The sequence below is a fragment of the Cavia porcellus genome, unplaced genomic scaffold, assembly GCF_034190915.1.
Source record: "Cavia porcellus strain 051 isolate PalLab524CR breed Dunkin Hartley unplaced genomic scaffold, mCavPor4.1 scaffold_4, whole genome shotgun sequence".
In the NCBI taxonomy this organism is placed as follows: domain Eukaryota; kingdom Metazoa; phylum Chordata; class Mammalia; order Rodentia; family Caviidae; genus Cavia; species Cavia porcellus.
Genome location: NW_026947487.1, coordinates 83,678,992 through 83,696,052, shown reverse-complemented (window position 1 = coordinate 83,696,052; position 17,061 = coordinate 83,678,992). Strand labels below are relative to the sequence as shown.

At 38.1% G+C, this 17,061-nt stretch overlaps 1 protein-coding gene across 4 annotated transcripts in view; it reads right to left on the bottom strand.

The window, feature by feature from the left end:
- Positions 1 to 17,061, bottom strand: part of Nup93 (nucleoporin 93) — a 104,684-nt gene that overhangs the window by 50,027 nt on the left and 37,596 nt on the right. The window contains exon 1 of one of the 4 annotated variants that reach the window (XM_013154818.3): positions 6,144 to 6,506. The exons of 2 other annotated variants lie outside the window; for them this stretch is intronic. The gene's annotated coding sequence lies outside the window, so the exon portion shown is untranslated. Of the gene's footprint in view, positions 1 to 4,537; positions 4,716 to 6,143; positions 6,507 to 17,061 lie in introns of those variants that run through there. One more of the 4 variants, XM_063247354.1, reaches the window with a different exon arrangement.

The following is a 17,061-nucleotide window of genomic DNA, read 5'->3' as shown; positions in this document are numbered from 1 at the left end:
AGCCACCTCTTTGCAAATCACAAGAATACTAAGGGAGGAATATGACTTCTTCAGTGCTGTTTTCTCACTACTTCCAGAAAACCAGGCCAAAGCCTGCATCCTAGTGAGAGGGGCCATGATACATGTGCCATGTGCCAAGATGCAGTGGCAGCGTCTCTGCTGGCCACCCTCTCTCTTCACTTACTGATGGCAGGAGGTCAGGGAGAGCACTAGAAGTCAAGGCAAGAAGGCACCACGCTAATAGTGTACAGACTGCTGAGGTGGCCAGAGTACAGAATTTTATCTCCTTCTGCCAAATGCTCTCAAAAGCCCCACATGCTTACTAGGGATAAACTCTGGAGACCCAAATGAAACAAAGAGTAACAGTGCACAGGCTGGGCATGGTGTGTGCATACCTGCATTCCAGCACTTAGGAGGCAGAGGCAGGAGGACTCCTATGAGTTCAAGGCCAGCCTATGCTACATAGTGAGTCCAAGGCCAGCCTGAACTATACATTGAGACTCTGTATCAAAAAAAAAAACAAAAAAAACCCAAAACAACAAAAAACCCTAAAATGTGTGCCAAAGTATACTTGGTTTCAAAGAAGGGTAACAGACATCCCCTCCTCACCCAGTGGTATCAGAAGATCTAGAAAACTATGAAGTCCAACATTCTAGATGAAGGAAAGACAAGAAGGATTTCATTAAGACATAACAAAAATGCCTCAATATGTCCATCTTGGATAAGGATTTGTTCACATCCATAGAACTTTGAGCATTAAAACTGTACTGAGGCAAAAAATGGGAATGCAATGACAATGACCTTCAAAAGGAAACAAAACAAAATGGGGGGGGGGTGCTGTGAAGAAGAACTAGCAGAGGGCGTGTCTCAGAGGCAGCTAGGTGGGGAGTCTGCAGCTTTCAGCAGACTGATTTCTGCAGGGCTCCGGATTAAGCCTGAGTTCTACTTAGTAAGCTTGAGGAGCGCTGTTAGGACAGTGTTTGGGAACCACTTCTCATATTAATTCCCTGCTGGTACACAGTGTCAGTCATTTACACTGCAGTCGAAAACCACAGCTCCTCCTGCTATGCAGCAATGCTTATGCTGATAGGACTGGAGCACCAATCATTAGGACTGTCACAGAAAAGCAAGCTTTGGTTCTGCTGCTGTTTCTTCTTACTCAGAAATTATTTTTTTCTTTCTCTTTTTTGTCTTTAAAATAAAAAATGAGAAATTATTTTTTTCCAAAAAATTTGGAGATACTAAAATAAGTCTTTTATAACTTTACAATGTTTTTTTTTTTTTGTCTTTTTCCTTTTTATGGGTACCAGGGATCTAACACACGACTGCCTGCTTGCAAGGCAGGCACTTATGCCACTGAGCTAAACACCCTGCCCCGACTTTACAATGTTTTAAATGGACTCTGACAAGATATTTCTTTGCTAACAATACTTCCAATTTAACATGCTCTCTAAAAGCTTAATTAAGTTTGAAAACATTTACCTGGGCTGAGGAATACGGCAGAATGCAACATTCACCATTGTCACCACAGGTACAGAAAACATGAAACATTGCTTAGCTAGTGTGACAAATACATGCAACAGAAGGAAAGGGGGCAGGATCTTTTTTTTTTCCCAAATAGAAAATGCCTGAAACTGACAAGGAGCTAAAATTCTTTTGCTCAGTCTAGTCTTATATAGGAGAGGGAGTGACCCTGCGCTGTGGGAGCCCACATGCCTAGAGTTAAATGCGTGGTGTGCTCAAAAACACTTCAGAATGCTCAGCTTCACAGCAGATAAATATGACAACCTCGCCCAGCCCAGGAGATGAGCACCATGTTACCCTTCACGCCAAGCCTACACAGCAGACATTAAAGCATGGCTTGCAGGATACACTGTATTTTTAAGTGTTTGTTTATAAATGTGAATTTATAAGTGCCTAACATCTTCAATATAAGCCCAACAAGACTCTAAGGAATACCTTAGTAAGTCATTTCTGGCATGGCTCTAAAGGAACACCTCTATGGGTTAGGTTGCTAAGGCAAAGACAGACTGCTGAAAACTCAACCCATTAGATCAATCACCAGCAAGCCCACTAACAGAAACACAGACAGAGAGCAGTATGATGCAAAACAGATTAGGAGTCAAGTGGCCTGGATTTAGGGTAAAACCAACTGCTGTTCAATGTACGACCTTGAGAAATTTATTTAAGCACAATAATCCTACTTTACTTAACTGTAGAATGAGCTAATTATGTTACATAAAATCTTAAGATCAGTTTCATAAACCCCAAGTTCAGATGAGATAGGAACAGGCAAAAAAATAGTATTGTCATTATCCCTATGACTACAATTCACTTGTAAAATAATCTACATCTGGAACCACAAAAGAAATACAATAAGCTTTGTTTTTCAAGGCAGTGTTTACGTGTACTCTCTCTGTATGTATGTATATATGTAATAACCAAAACCCAAAAAACGTAGAATGAAAACCAATATATTTGCATATGAATGCTAGTTTCACTTTGCCATATAAATGTATATAGCGCTTGCTTTTCTGAAGTGGAAGGAGTAAGTTTTATATTATAAAAAAAAGCACAAAGCAAGGAATCTCAGAAGTGTTAATGTAATTTTTTTAAATGCAACATTCAAAACCATCTAGATATAAGTGCTAATTGAGTCTTCAAGAAAATCTCAAAACTTCTCTCTTCCAAGGCAGTGCTACTAAAGACATCTTCAAACACAACTGAAGAAAAAGAACTCAAGCGGTCCACTTCTTATCACAGTGCTCCTGGTGACGCCATTTTACTCCTTTCTCTCTGCCATCTTAGTGCCACAGAATGATTCGTAGCGGGCTGGCTGACATGCTTGCTTATCTACATTATGGCACTGCCACAGCACTCCAACGTTTGGTAACAAGGTATTTTTGTTGCAAAAAGGACCAGCCCCTGGCTGTTTTGAAATTTTAGGTAGGCTAAAATTTCATAAGAAAACTGAAGTTTCCAGAGTAAAGAGAATCTGGAATTCCTACAATTACCAGGAAAGACAGCCTCTTCCAGCAACCAAACTTGAGGAGACCATGGTGGAGTAAAGAAAATAGGAAGCAAATGGGTCTCTGCTGTGTCTTTAGGGAAGCTAAAAGGGTGGCATATAGCTTCTTACGAAGCCAGCAACAGAAAATAAGACCAGACTGTTCAACTAAGTTTACTGCTTTGAAAATTTCAAAGGAAGGCTTTGTAACATTCCTATGTCACCCAGCCAAACATTTTATATATAAGCCAAGCCTCAGTTAAAATTGAGTTTTAATTTGCTATCTTAAAACTCTTTTATTTAAGGTGCAATCCTTGTAAAAATTAAGGGAAAAGATTCCTTTGTACTCTACCATACACCTAAACAAGTAATATAATAAACATGTCCCTCTACACTAAAAAACTACATTGAGACCTAAGCTTTTATGCTGCAAGCTAATATTAGTACCATCGTTTTACTGAATCTTCGTAAAAATCTAACTAATGCTTATGAAAACCGAATCTTTCTATGTCAAAAAAAGGGCTAGTATGAAGAAAACTGTTCTCTCTCTAGTTTCAAACATGTATTAATTACAGAAAAACGAGTAACCAAAATGAACAGCACCTAGTGCAAGATGACCTAGAATAGTTAGCTTTATAAATCTGGTAACAAGTTAAAAGGATTCTCAGATACCTGTTCTGTGAAGATTCAATTCTAAAACAGCTACAAAAGCATTTTGAGCAAATCGTTCATGGTACAAACTACTGTAGAATACACTTACTATAAATTCTTCGGGGTTTAAGAGATAAAAATTCTTCAGCCTTTGAAAGATAAACATACAAATTAAAGTTAAAATCAACTAGTTTCCTCTTATTAACAGTACAAAGGAACAATGAAATAAGCAGGGTCCAATCCAGTTAATTTTAAGAATCAAGATTTATAAGCTTACAATTACAAACAAGTTTTACATGAATAGCGTTGAAGTCACAACTATTAATTAAGCAGAAGCCACTAAATATTATACTCATGAGTAAGAGCGAAAGCCTCAATCTACTGATCTTTGAAGACAAAAATCCTACTTTGTCAAAGCATTTTTTATTGTATTTTAATCAGCAGTCATAGGTCATTAACAATAGACATTTTCTTAACAACAACAAAACATTACAATTCAACAATTCTGTTCAGGAATGCAAAATATATTCTTTTTTAAAAGACAGTGAAAAGAAACCTCAACTCTTAAATTTACCACATTCAGATTTCTTATTTTTCTCTCAAGTGTCATTTCCATCACTATTAGTGATATATTTATACCTCTCATTTACTTCAATTATTAATGAATAATTAATTTAAATCATCTGCTAAAATTACTCACCAAGTGTACATTTCAAGGATATATATCACACCTATTTTTTTTAACATACACCTTAAAAAAAAAACCAAGAATCTCTGTGCAACACCTTTCACATTTGCAGCATTCATTTAAAAGTCTATTTTGCCCACTCGACCAAAGACAAATTTTCAACCTCTCACCGCTATATGAGAAATACTTACCGTAGACAAAAGGATTCCATTTTCTTTCTGGGAATGTTCTCCACCTTCCTACAGAACTCTTCTGTACAGTGTGCAAATTCATTTTCTTTAGTTTTATAGTAACACAGCTCCTGTGCCACAGAACCTAATGTAAACGAAATGGCTCTGCAGCTGCCATCAGAATCCAGTTCACCTCGACCATGATACAGCTAATTGTTAAAAATGGTGGCTGAGACATTTTCCATACATTAAATTAAGGAGCTCTGATGAAGGCGCTGGCATCCACCCACTCCAGACAAAGGAAAATAATTTGCAACTGTACCAAGGCACGGATAATTGAGTCATCTCCCATCCTGGGTCAGTGTTAGAGGTTTCTTCTACCTTTACAAAATGCAAACCACAGCTCATTGTCTCATCTCAGAAATCAATTCTTTACAGTGCTGCACTGGGTCAGAGTTTTAAAGGAATCCTAAGTCATGAGCAAATCCAGACTTTTAGCACTGAGAGAAGCCAAATTCTCACAGTTCTTCTGGCTTCTCTGAGGAGCTTTCCTCCAGCTTGACAGCTCCTCAAGCCTTCCTATTGTTAAGAGTAAAGAAAAGTCCCACACCTCTGAAAGAACTACTGAATCCCTAGGTGAGCAATTTCCAAGTGTCAGCTTCTGAAAAAGGTCCAAACCCTACAGGTCCCGCAATACAAAAACAATCCCTTGGAATAAAAAGCTGTTGGAATAAAATACTGTTGTCCTTTTTTTTGAGGTAATGTTTTTAAGGGAAGACAAGTTACTTTTTAACGTTGAACTAAAAACATTTTCTCTAATATTAAGCCATTAAAAGCATTTTAGGCAACATTATAATTTTATTACTCTCCAGATAATGTTTACATGACTTAGGAAGTTTTCATTTCACTTATACAAACCACAAAATTTTTTTAAAACTCACATGCATTTGAGGCTAAATTTAAGAAATAAAAAGTAACACCTTAATTTAAATTGCCAACAATTAATAATACTTAAGAATTCACATCTCCTTCTATTTCATTCTTGTCATTTAAAGCCTAATACTAAAACATTTCCTGTAATTCTAAATATTTCTAATTCTCCCCTAATCACCAAATCTAAGTGACTAGATTCCTTGGTAAGATATCCTACACACACACACACACACACACACACACACACACACACACAGAGTAACTCACCTACAATCCCAAAGAATTGGTTTTAGCAAAAAAGAAATTCTATTTTCATATTTCACATCATAGAAGAATTCTGCATTTCATCAGTCTCTTAAAAATCCTCAAGAAAGTCCATATTCTCCCTGCTACTTAACGATGAAGTCTGCAAAAATTCTAAATAATCAATTATTTAAATCTTTAGGCAAATACCTCCCTGCCCCACCCAGTAGATTCTTTTAAAGAAAAACATTACAATGGCAGGACACAAATATGAAGAAGTCTCAGAAGAATCAAGTACTTTTTTCTATCAGATGAATTAATTGCTTCCAAATGTACATCTAATTTTTAAACAAATTAAGACCCTGTCTTTCACTGGTACTGAAACATGCTGATACTCGATTTACCAGGGTACATTTATCATAATTTCTTTACAAAACACAGGCAATCCTACCTGCAGTTCTCAAATTTGAGGAGTTCAAACCAGTTGATGTTGTCAGTCACTGCAGCTCTTCTATGCCTTCTTATGTGGGAAGAGCTCCGTTGAACCAGCGCTCAAGTTTTTCCCACCCCAAATTGCTGGAATTAAGGGGTGACAATAGGAGAACAGAAAGGAAGAGGAAGAGAGAAAGAGAGGAAAAAAGAAAAGCAAAGAGAACGACCCCTCTGCAAGTGCTGATATGACTGAAGCACTAAAGAGTCCAATTAGACAATGAGATTGCAGGGTCCTCTTAAAAAGGGTGCACTGCAGCCCCCAGAGCAGAGCATCATCCTCAGAGGTGCACTATGCAAATTCAGAGAAGTCAGCTATCAGTTGGAAAGCCGCAAACTGATGGGAGTAACAGTTTATAGGTTACAGAAGGGTATTTTATTGTTAACGGACTGTACCAAGTTAAGATTTAAGAGGGGGAGAGACAACATGTAGGCAAGGAATGCTGTGATACTTTTTCCCTCAACCCAAGCCACTGCAATTACTCTGATGTGAATTTTTGATGACTTCCGACATCTTGCATGGTTAATAATCGCTTCAGCTGTCATGTTTGGTTAATGTGGAAAATGCATTTGCTGCATTGTGATGCAGTGCTGTAGCCACAGATTGTAACACCAGTTGTGAAGCTGATCCCTTAACTGAGCAGCAGGAATTTGCACATGCCATGATGCTAAAATAAATGATAGTTAAAAGATTTTATACAGCAGCAGACAGATTCTGCCATTTTATTCTACAGAATGTATAGATCCAGCACACAGCAGCATTTCAGATCACTGTGCCCTTGTCAATTGTACTGTCCTTCAAACAGAACAGTAAATTCACCATCTTAAATGTTTGGCTTCTTAGTAGTTAAAAGATTTTGATACTATTTAAATAACTATTCAGATTAATTACAGCTTTGAAGAGAACAGAGGTTATTTGCATTTCAGGAATATACAGCCAATGAAACTGTCAGTGACACAGGAAAACGCAGACCTTTTATTAACATATGCTCAGCTCAACTGTCACTTCTTTGTACAACATTTAGGGGAAAATACATGATGTATAAGTAGTGAATATTCTCATTCTACCGCAATGGTTTTAGAAGTGCTCCTCAGAAAAGGATTTTTCCTTCCATGTTTTAATGTATAACTTAAAAATTAAAGATTACATCAAAATACTGACGTGTTTTTCATTGTCACAAAAGGAGATTCACTATAGTAAACAACTGCAATTACAGGAAAGCATGTGAAAAAGCAAAGATGAAACCACACTAAGACCTTAGCACCAGATGATGAAAGCCAGGCCAGTCAGTGGGCGACTGTTACGGTAGTCTGTAAAAGAAGAACCAAGAAAAAGACCATTCTTTCTTCACAAACCAAACCCGCAAAGTCAGATCTGTTGGCTGCAAATTCAACTCCTATACTACAGAAAGATATGTAATACTGTCCCATATCACAATATATTTTTATACAAATAATAACTTAGCTAGTTGGCACCTGGAATTTGACTACTTAAGGTTTTTCATCTACTGTGATCATTTTTAAGAAGCAGAAACAAGCTACAGACTTTGTTGCTTTAAAAGAAAAAAATCACATAGTTAATGTGTATTTCTTAATCAGAACTTTTGCCAATTAAATGGCCAGAAATGAGATATTTTCTACATTTCTGCCGTATGAAAACAAACAAAAAAAACCCTTCAACTAAACAAAAAGGAATGAACACAGGAACACACTGCTGTCTGAATAGTAAGTAACAATGAAGGAACTTATGTTACTAACATAAAAATCAACTCATGATTTCCTTTGTTTTATTCATTGTGATTGCACCCAGCACATAATTTGGAGGTGCATGTGTTAACAAATGCTGTAAAGCTGAAGAGCTTTCCAGTTTTCTTACCCAAACTTAAAATTAACTGCACCAACAGTGCTATTTGGTGCCATACCAGATGTCACAGTAGTTGTGAACATTCAACAATTCAAGCTTTTTTTGTTCCAGACCCAATACAAGGTACCACTAACAGCTCAGAAACTGTGCAAGGAAGGAAGGGAGGAAATGTGTGTTGAGGGTAAGCTCTGAAATTAACCAGGCTCAGCTTATGCTCCAATTACTGAACAAAAGACAATCCTGGGGGACCTCACTCTGAATCAGTGTAAGGAGCAAACTCTTTTGTTTCAATCAAAAAAATAAAAATATTATATTGGAACAGAATGGATATGCAGCAATAGGAATCTCTGCCTGGGGAAAGAACAGACAAGAAGAACCCAAAGACCCAAACGTGGTTACAGTCAAGCTGCTTCACTGATGGTAAATCTGTTCCCCAGGGAGATGTCCACATTCACTACAGGGAAGAGGAAAACTCTATTTACTTAAACAAAAAAACCCTCACCTTATTTCTTAAGACTTTTTTTCCCCCTTTTTGCCAACAAATGCCAACAAATGAATTAGGATATTTATGTTTGAATAAATCTTAAACTAATTTAGATTCCTTCTTCCCCCAATCTCCAGGAAAGAGTGAAGTTGCACAATATTCTGGGTACAAAGGAACAGAGAAGGGGCTAACTTCCTCTGGACCCAGTGCCTGTACGAAGAGGTCCTAAAACACTGGAGGTGTTTCTTTACATGTTTTGTCACTAACTGAATGTAATGTGATCTATTCCTAAGTGTCTAGTGGGTAGCCCACTGTTTAATTTTGTGTTTCTAACTTTATATAGGCCTAAGTGTGAAAACAACTAAAGCAAACAGAAAAAGGTAGAAAACTCTCTTGGTTTAATTCAAGGGATAGCACACATGTAGACATTAACAGAATAGGGGGGAAAAGCAATGAAAGTCTATGGTTTAAGTAGAACTGGAACAACTGCCAGATAAAATCATATTCAAGTAAACAAACCAAAAGCTCTGTAAGTACACTAATTGTACTCAGGACTTTACCCAGAAATCATAATTTTACAGATCCATAGTGGGCTCCGTTCATCTGCCAGGCTTACTGCGCTGCTAGGAAGATCAAGTTATACTTTTAAGCATAAACAATGAGAGGCCAAGTGGGGCTGGATGATTGCTCCCCACCTTTGATGCCCTCAGCTTTTCAAGGCATAGCTGGATCCTGGTTCTCTTCCCAGCCCACCATCACCAGTCTCCTCTTGGCTCTTCTTTCCTTCCTGACACCTGGGGCTCCTTGCCCCCTGCCATACATTTCCCCTCCCAAAACATGTATTTCATTGCCACAACTCTTACCTTTAGGCCAGTGGCTCTAGAAAATTTATTACAGCTGTTTTCTGAGCAGTACTTCTTAACCTAAACCTAAATGTTTTCGGAGCCATTTCCAGGGTGAAATTTTGGCAAAACAACAAAAGTCAAGGGAAATTTCAACTATCAATCTAGTTAATCTTCCTAGTTTTTCAACCTGGACCAAAAAGAAACAATCCTTTTTGCTCCCAAACCTCCTGTTACTTCTGAACATCTTAAAGCCCATCAAACACCAAATGTAGAAAATGCTTTATTTCAAATTCTCTGACACATCCTTTCTTGTTTTCTTGGCCACTTCCCTGGTATTACCTGTTATCACCTCCTGGCTTATTTCAACTGCCTCTGGACAATAGGTCAGCAGGTAGCTTTCTACTGGCCAATCCAAATTCTATAAGCATTAATGCACCCTCTTCTTTTCTCGACATTTACCTGCTCTTAAACTTTCAACAGTACCAGGCACTCACACTCCACTGCTTCATAGTCACCCTGTCTACATCTGGCCCTCCTTCCCTGATCGCAGGACTTCGTAGGACACAACCTCTGATCTCCGTTCGCTGGCTTTGATGAGGTCATTACTCTCATATCCTTCAGCAACCAAAATCATTCATCTTTCAAGGTCCATTCAGGTCCCAGTTGTTCCAGAAAGTCTCTCCAACTTCCCCAGAATTGAGTGATCATTTAGTGTCCCTGTACCTCCTCTGAACTGCCACAGCATTTAGTTATCTCCTATCACTCCTATTCCATTTTGCCTGTCATTTGCAGGAGTATAGCTCTGTTCTCTACATAGAAGACAAGGAGCTTCTAGAGAGCAGTCTAGAATTTTTATTTATTCTAATTCTCTTTCGTTCCTACCACAGTGCTATTATTCTTAATGGGTACCCAACAAAACCACTTCACTAATTTTTCAGCTCATTGGACCCCATCTAGGTAGATGCAGACAATTACTTAAAGGGGGGGCTAAATATTACTTTTGCTTGATCCTTTCAATCTCTTCAGCTTCCTGAGACAGTTCCAGATATCGGTGATAAGATGGATGCTGCAGTGGTTCTTAACCAACATGGAAGCCACCAAACTCTTCTTTGTGACTAAGCATCATCACAGGCAGTATTTGATTCCCAAAGTCAGCTACCTTCTCACACGCACCTACAACCAGGGAAAATGAGAAGATCCTGGCCGTGGCCCAAAGTCCTAGTGGTGTGGCATTCACAGCCCATCTGTCCTTACAAATCAGTTGACAATGAAAAAGGAATCTGCTACTTTATAGTAGACATTTCATCCCACCCTGATGTTGTTTTAAGTGAGAAGGAACACTATATGTAAGTAGTCAATCAATAAACACAATTTATGTCTTTATTTTGCACTAAAACAAATTAAGGTTTATTCTCTTGTGCTCATACTCAAGCTAGTTTCTCCAAGGTCAAGAGACATCAGTGAACAGGACGCCCTACCAGCCTGGAGAAGCAGATGAATTCCTGCAGTCCCAGGGTGGGGTTCTTTTCACCTCTGGTATGATTAGCAACCTAAATGGGTGACAACAGTGCTTACCAGTTTGCTGGAAACTTAACATTCTTGGTGAAAACAATTCAGAAGTAAGATTTTTCACTTTAAAAAGTTTCCCAGAAGTAGTTCCCCAGTAAAATAAGTTACTAATGAGCCTAAAAAGGGATGAGGACACGTGCTTCACAAGTACTACTCCAGGGCAATTTGGGGCAGTTTTAAGCAAACTCCAGGTTTCAAAACAGAATGAATTCTTTCCGGTCAGTGCACTGCCCCTCCAGCCTACCCCCTCTTTTCAGTATCATGCAGACTGCAATGTCCAGAGAGAGGAAACAAATGAGACTTTTGGCAAGAACCAACAGAGAATGTTTAGTTCTACTGCAATGAAACAGAATAAATGAAATAATAAACTTTATGAAGACTCATCAAATTCATAGCCATAAAATTTCAGAGGAAATTCATTTCCCTTGTGGCAAAGATTCAGAAAATAAAAGACTCTCAGAAGCTCAGATGCTGGCAGCCAAGGTCATGCAGTGACCCACCCCAGGTTCTGACTTCCTTAGAGCTAGCTCTCTGCACAGCACTATGTCACACTGCACCAAGCAAAAGTGCTCGAAGACCCCAGACGTCATAGAATATTAAGTTGTTACGTAGGGTACAATGATGGCTGCAAATTAACTTGGCTTCTACATTGCTGTTCTTGTTACCAATGTACTTTACACAACAGATGTATTTCTTGCCAGGTTGATTGTAAATAGAATTCTTTCAAACAAAATCTATTTTAAATTCAGCAGAGAAACTGTTATGTGAAGTAACACTGAAACTAAACATTGTCCCAAGATTTCCTTTATAAATCCAAATATTCAAAGTTTGGATCTACTTATTAAAGGAGGGTCCAGCTGGATGTGGTAGCTCATGCTTATAATCCCAGCACTCAGGAAGCTGAGGCAGGAGGCTCTTTACGAGTTTGAGACCAGCCTGGGCTACAAAGTGAGCTCAAGGCCAGCCTGAACTGCATAGTGAGACTCTGTCTCAAAAAGACAAAAAAAAAAAAAAAATTAATTTTTTAAAAAAGTAGGGTCCATCAACCCTAGGACCAAAAAGTACCCAACTACCATGTACGAGGTCCTGGGCTTGAGCCCCAGCATGGCAAAAAGGAGGAAAAAAAAAAAAAGAGCAGAGTCGATTATATTATTACCTTTTTTTATTGCTGTTGTCTTTGTGAGATAGGGTTTCACTATGCAGTTCAGGTTGGCCTTGCACTCATAGTGATTCTTCTTGTCTCAGACTCCCAAGTGCTGGGATAACAGACATAAGCCTCCACACCTGGTTACTGTATTATTACTATTATTTGAGAAGAAAATTTTGGGGAAAATTTTTTGAAGAAAACTTAGTTTTCATTTAAATTTTACTGCACATAATTATTATTTGTGCTACTAGTTGAAAAACACTGATAAGGCTCGATACGGATTTTAAAAAGACTCCTAAAGAAAAAGAACAGGATTAGCAAAATTATCTGGGCTGCAACAATTTAAACAAGAGAAAAAGAACTATTTATTTTACTTTGGGGGATAGAATTTTCTATGTAGTAACATATACAAAATGTAGGTTTCTGAAATTTTAAAGAAGAAAACTTGTAGTCATCTTATTTTCTTATTAATCTCTACTATAAAATTAAATATTACATTTTTCAGAGTAACAAATTTGGCACCAAGATTTAATAAAATTATATTCAATGATGCAAGGGAAAAAAATAGTAAAAACAGCCAGAGTAAAAATTATATGAGGACAACAAAATGAATCTGAAACAGAACACAGTGATGAGATATGGGATGCTGGTCCCACATGAAGGGATGGGAAAAAGAGGGGATCTCTTGCCTTTCCTTATCTAACAGTTTGGGCAGGACCAAGCACCATAGGAGGAGAGGCACAGCCTTCTTTGGGCACCATAAGTTCACACCACCCAATAATGTGTCAGGTTTTCCTCCCTGTATTGTGCCCGTGTCATCTCTAAAATAGGAACATAGGAATCTGCAATTCTGAAACTTTTTTTTTTAACACACTGATTAAAAAATCTGTTCTACACTGTTCTCTCTACCAGCCTTCCTGCAGGGGCATGGCAGAAATGGTTTTAAAAACAAAGGTACCATTTTATTAACATGTTTCTTAACATTAAACCCTCTAGCAAACAAGCAGGGAGACTAAAATACTTCCAGTTTTGCTATTTTGCCAACTCACTTCCTAAGTCAACACTGGGGTATTTCAAGCAGCCAAATCCCATCAGTCAGCCTAAAACGCTGAAAGTATCTTATGGGTAGAGACCATACCAGTGATGGTAAACTGTTTAGAGCTTTCACTGATGCAAAAAGCCTACTGTGGCACATATGCCATAGGTTCACCACCACTGGACTATACTATAGCCATTTAGTGTACTTAAGGCATTATACACAGGAAAAGTGTTCAATAGAAGTGATTAGCCAAGAAGCTGTGTGGTGTGTTCGACAGAAGTGATTAGCCAAGAAGATTCTCAGGAAAAAAGTCTAGAAAATGTTTATATAACTACAGAGTGTCAGCCTCTTCAGACTGCTTCTGGGAAAACTATTATTTAAAATTTAACCAGTACTATTTCTACGAAGCTACCTATATATTATTAGAACTCAATCTGGTGATGTGTCTCATATTGGCACCTACATACAATTTCTAAAATCAAGAGAAAATTAAGTCTTGTGGAAAGTATACTGAAGTTGGAGTCAGAACAAATGGGTTCCAGGCAACTCTGTATCTTGCATTTCACCTCAGTATCTCTAGCTATAAAATGGGAAAATACCCCCAGACTCCTAAAGAATACCACTTATATCTTCAGCCGCCTATACAGGATTGTACTTCAAAGCAAAAAGAAGCCATTTCAAACACTTTCTAAAACACAAGCTGCACATTTTAATACATTTTTCAAATATGCAGACTGATTTAGACATTTCCAAGGAAATACTTTATTCTGACTCTCTGCTTTCTCTCATGGCATCTGTTGTTACTAACGGCTAAGGAAAAGTAAAATCTAATGTTATTAACAGTAAACCCAGGACCCTCAGCATTTAATAGGGGACTAAGGGGGGAACTAGACAGAGTAGCAAATATAAAGGTAACCAAAATGAGAATGAACAAAGCTGGAAAGAAAGGAAGAGGGTAATAAATAAAAACAAGTCCATCTTTCATTTCTCCTGGCTCCTACTGATGGCAGACGGTGTATTTAATCTGCTGAGAGACCAGATTTAAGGCCTCCTTTTGGCATAGTCCATCCATGAATTATTAACATTTGCAGAAGCAATAGCACATCCGCTCGCAGCAATCAGAGAGGATAATGATGATTAACCAAGATTGGATTATTAATCCCCACATCCCTTTCCTCTGTGTCCCCCTCTTTTTCACTCTCCTCTGAGTCTGACTGCTTTGTAGGCAATTTATTTTGAGCTAGCGCCCCAATATCTGATTCATTACCTCCACAGTGAAACACATTATAATTGATAAATCCTGTAAGTTTTTAAACTACATTTTATTGACTTTGTCCTTAACAAAACAGATTAAAATCAAAGGTGGCTACAAATTCTTTATAGATGCAAACACTTCAAAGTTAAACTGTTTTGCAGACTGGTACTAGTTTATTTTAGAGAAAAATTCAAGGTTAGTCAAAAAGTTCAAAAAGTCAGCAAAGGGATCCAGAAAAGCCAACTTCTCTGCTGATGTAACCTAGCAGGTCTCAAACAAACCAACTAGAACACTGGTTAAAACAGATTCTGGGCTCCAAACTCCAGGGATAATGTCAGTCTGGAGTGTTGCCTGACAATGTGTGTTTCTAAAAAGTTCCCAGGTGACTGACGCAGCTAGTCTGGGCCCCACCCGAATTTCAAAATACTGACCAAAGGCTTGGTTCTAGTTGCCAAAGATGTATGGGCATGAGAGGAATACAGAAGCAATGAAAACCATCTTGAAGAAGAAAGTTAATATAAAAAATACAGATGAAACATGTGGTTCCACTCTCTTTTTAACCCTCAGTGAAAAGCCTAGATGCCCAAAGGGTTCTTCAATGCTTCTCTTGTTCTAAGAAAGCTCTAAACAAAAGGGCTGGGGATTTAGCTCAGCAGCATAAGCACCTGCCTCAAGCAGGGAGTCATGAGTTCAATCCCTGGTACCGATAGAAAGGAGAAAGACCAAAAAAAAAAAAAAAAAATAAAAATAAAAGAATCAACTACTGGGACCCCATCTTATTAAGAAATATTTGTAAATCAAAAGAAATCACTAACAGAGTGAAAAGACAATGCACAGAAAAGGGATGGTAGGGTGAATAATTAACAAATGCTGCACGCATGGTTCAGAGGTAACCTGTAACTTCATTCCCAAAACACTTGAGAGATACAACCACAGTCCAGTTTTCTTTGGAATACTTTCCTCCGCATACTCTTTTTATTTAGCATTGACTAAAAAAAAAAAAAAAAAAAAAAAAAAAAAAAAAAATCAAATAAAACCTCAGTTTACTATATCATAGAAAACTCTTACAAATATTCAATATCAACTCAAATCAGACACTAAAAATCGAGCCTAGAAAATCACCTAAGGGCTCAGGCAAGGGCCAAAAATAAAGAAATGCATTTCAGGGTATTCACTAAAAGATCAAGATGTACAAAAATAGATAGATAAGATAGATAGATAGATAGATACGTAGAGATACGCAGACAGAAGGATCAAAACTTGAGTAAATTAGCTAGTTGGAAAAACTAGTAATGAGTGCACACTCATTGGTGGGGAAACAAAGAAGAGACCTATCCATGATAGGGGGTGAGGCCAGCTCTGGGCCCAGCTCAACCTCACACCTAGATGTGTTCATTCCCCAGGGCAAGACAGTCTTCTTGGGTATACACTGCCAGGCTACAGGAGTCATCCTAACAGCTGGTACTTCATAGCTAGTACTTGATCAGTAAAAAGGAATAAATCCTACAACAATGTTTTCTATCTTTCTTCTGCCCCAGGGCCTTTGAAGGGCTTGGTACACTCTCATTAGCAGTCGCAGTTCCTGGTGAAAGCCAGTCTAACAGGCCAAGGCGAGGGTGATGTGTGGCAGAGAGAGATGCAAAAAACAGAAGGAAACTAAGAACAAAACCAGACCAAAAAAAAGGAAAAAAGACAAACCAAAACCAAACAAAAAGAATGATAGGAGAAAGGAAGGAGGGATAAAAAATGAGGGAAGAAGGAAAGGAGGAAGGAAACAGAGAGAGGGAGGCAAAAACAAACACAAAAACTACTTCTCTCCTAATCTGCTCTAAATCCTGAGTCTGGAACACCCAAGGTTCCAAATAGGGCATTTATTCTGGTTTGGTGCTATACATTTGCTTGGCACCAATGACCTACTCAGCATAATTACCCCCGACCGGCTCAACTATTACGGTACAAATTTTAAGACACCCTGAGCCCCTTGAAGAGGAACAGCAAGGAACTGCAGCAGCAGCAGGTGCAGCAGCAATAGCAACAACAAACTTCAGTACCACTTTTTGTTTCAAAGCATATTGATGGAATAAGTGAAGTTTGTCAACACTCAAAAGTCTATAGAAGTCAATAAATTCCAAATTACTCTTTAAGTAGTAGCACCGTCATCTTTACAACCAATTTAGTTAATCAGTAAGTCTTTTACCTAGGAAGAAATAAAATGGAAATAACATTTCAAAAATTTGATAAGAAAAGATCCAAAATGAAATATAGAGACATATGTTAAGAAATCTGATCAGTGATAAAGGAACTGGCTTAATGTCTTTTAAAAAAATATATTATTGTAGTTACCCAAGCTCACCACCTAATGACTCACTCAGCAAGGTAAAATATAGAGCAAGGTGTAAAGGTTTACGTGGCTTCATATTCTACCTGTCTTGGTCTCAATTTCTTTCCTTTCTAAATAAACATGATGATAGCACTTGCTGAACCCATCTCAAACTCTGTAGTGAGGAACGAATGGGTGACAAAAAAAGTCCACCGAAAGGCTTAAACAAACGGTAATTATGATGAATCCTTCAAAGTTCACACAAAATTCCTGACCTGTTACTTCCCTCCACATCTTCCAAATTAGGACAAAGTCACAGAACTTCTCTAAGGTCTTCCAGCCCCCCAAAATAAGCAG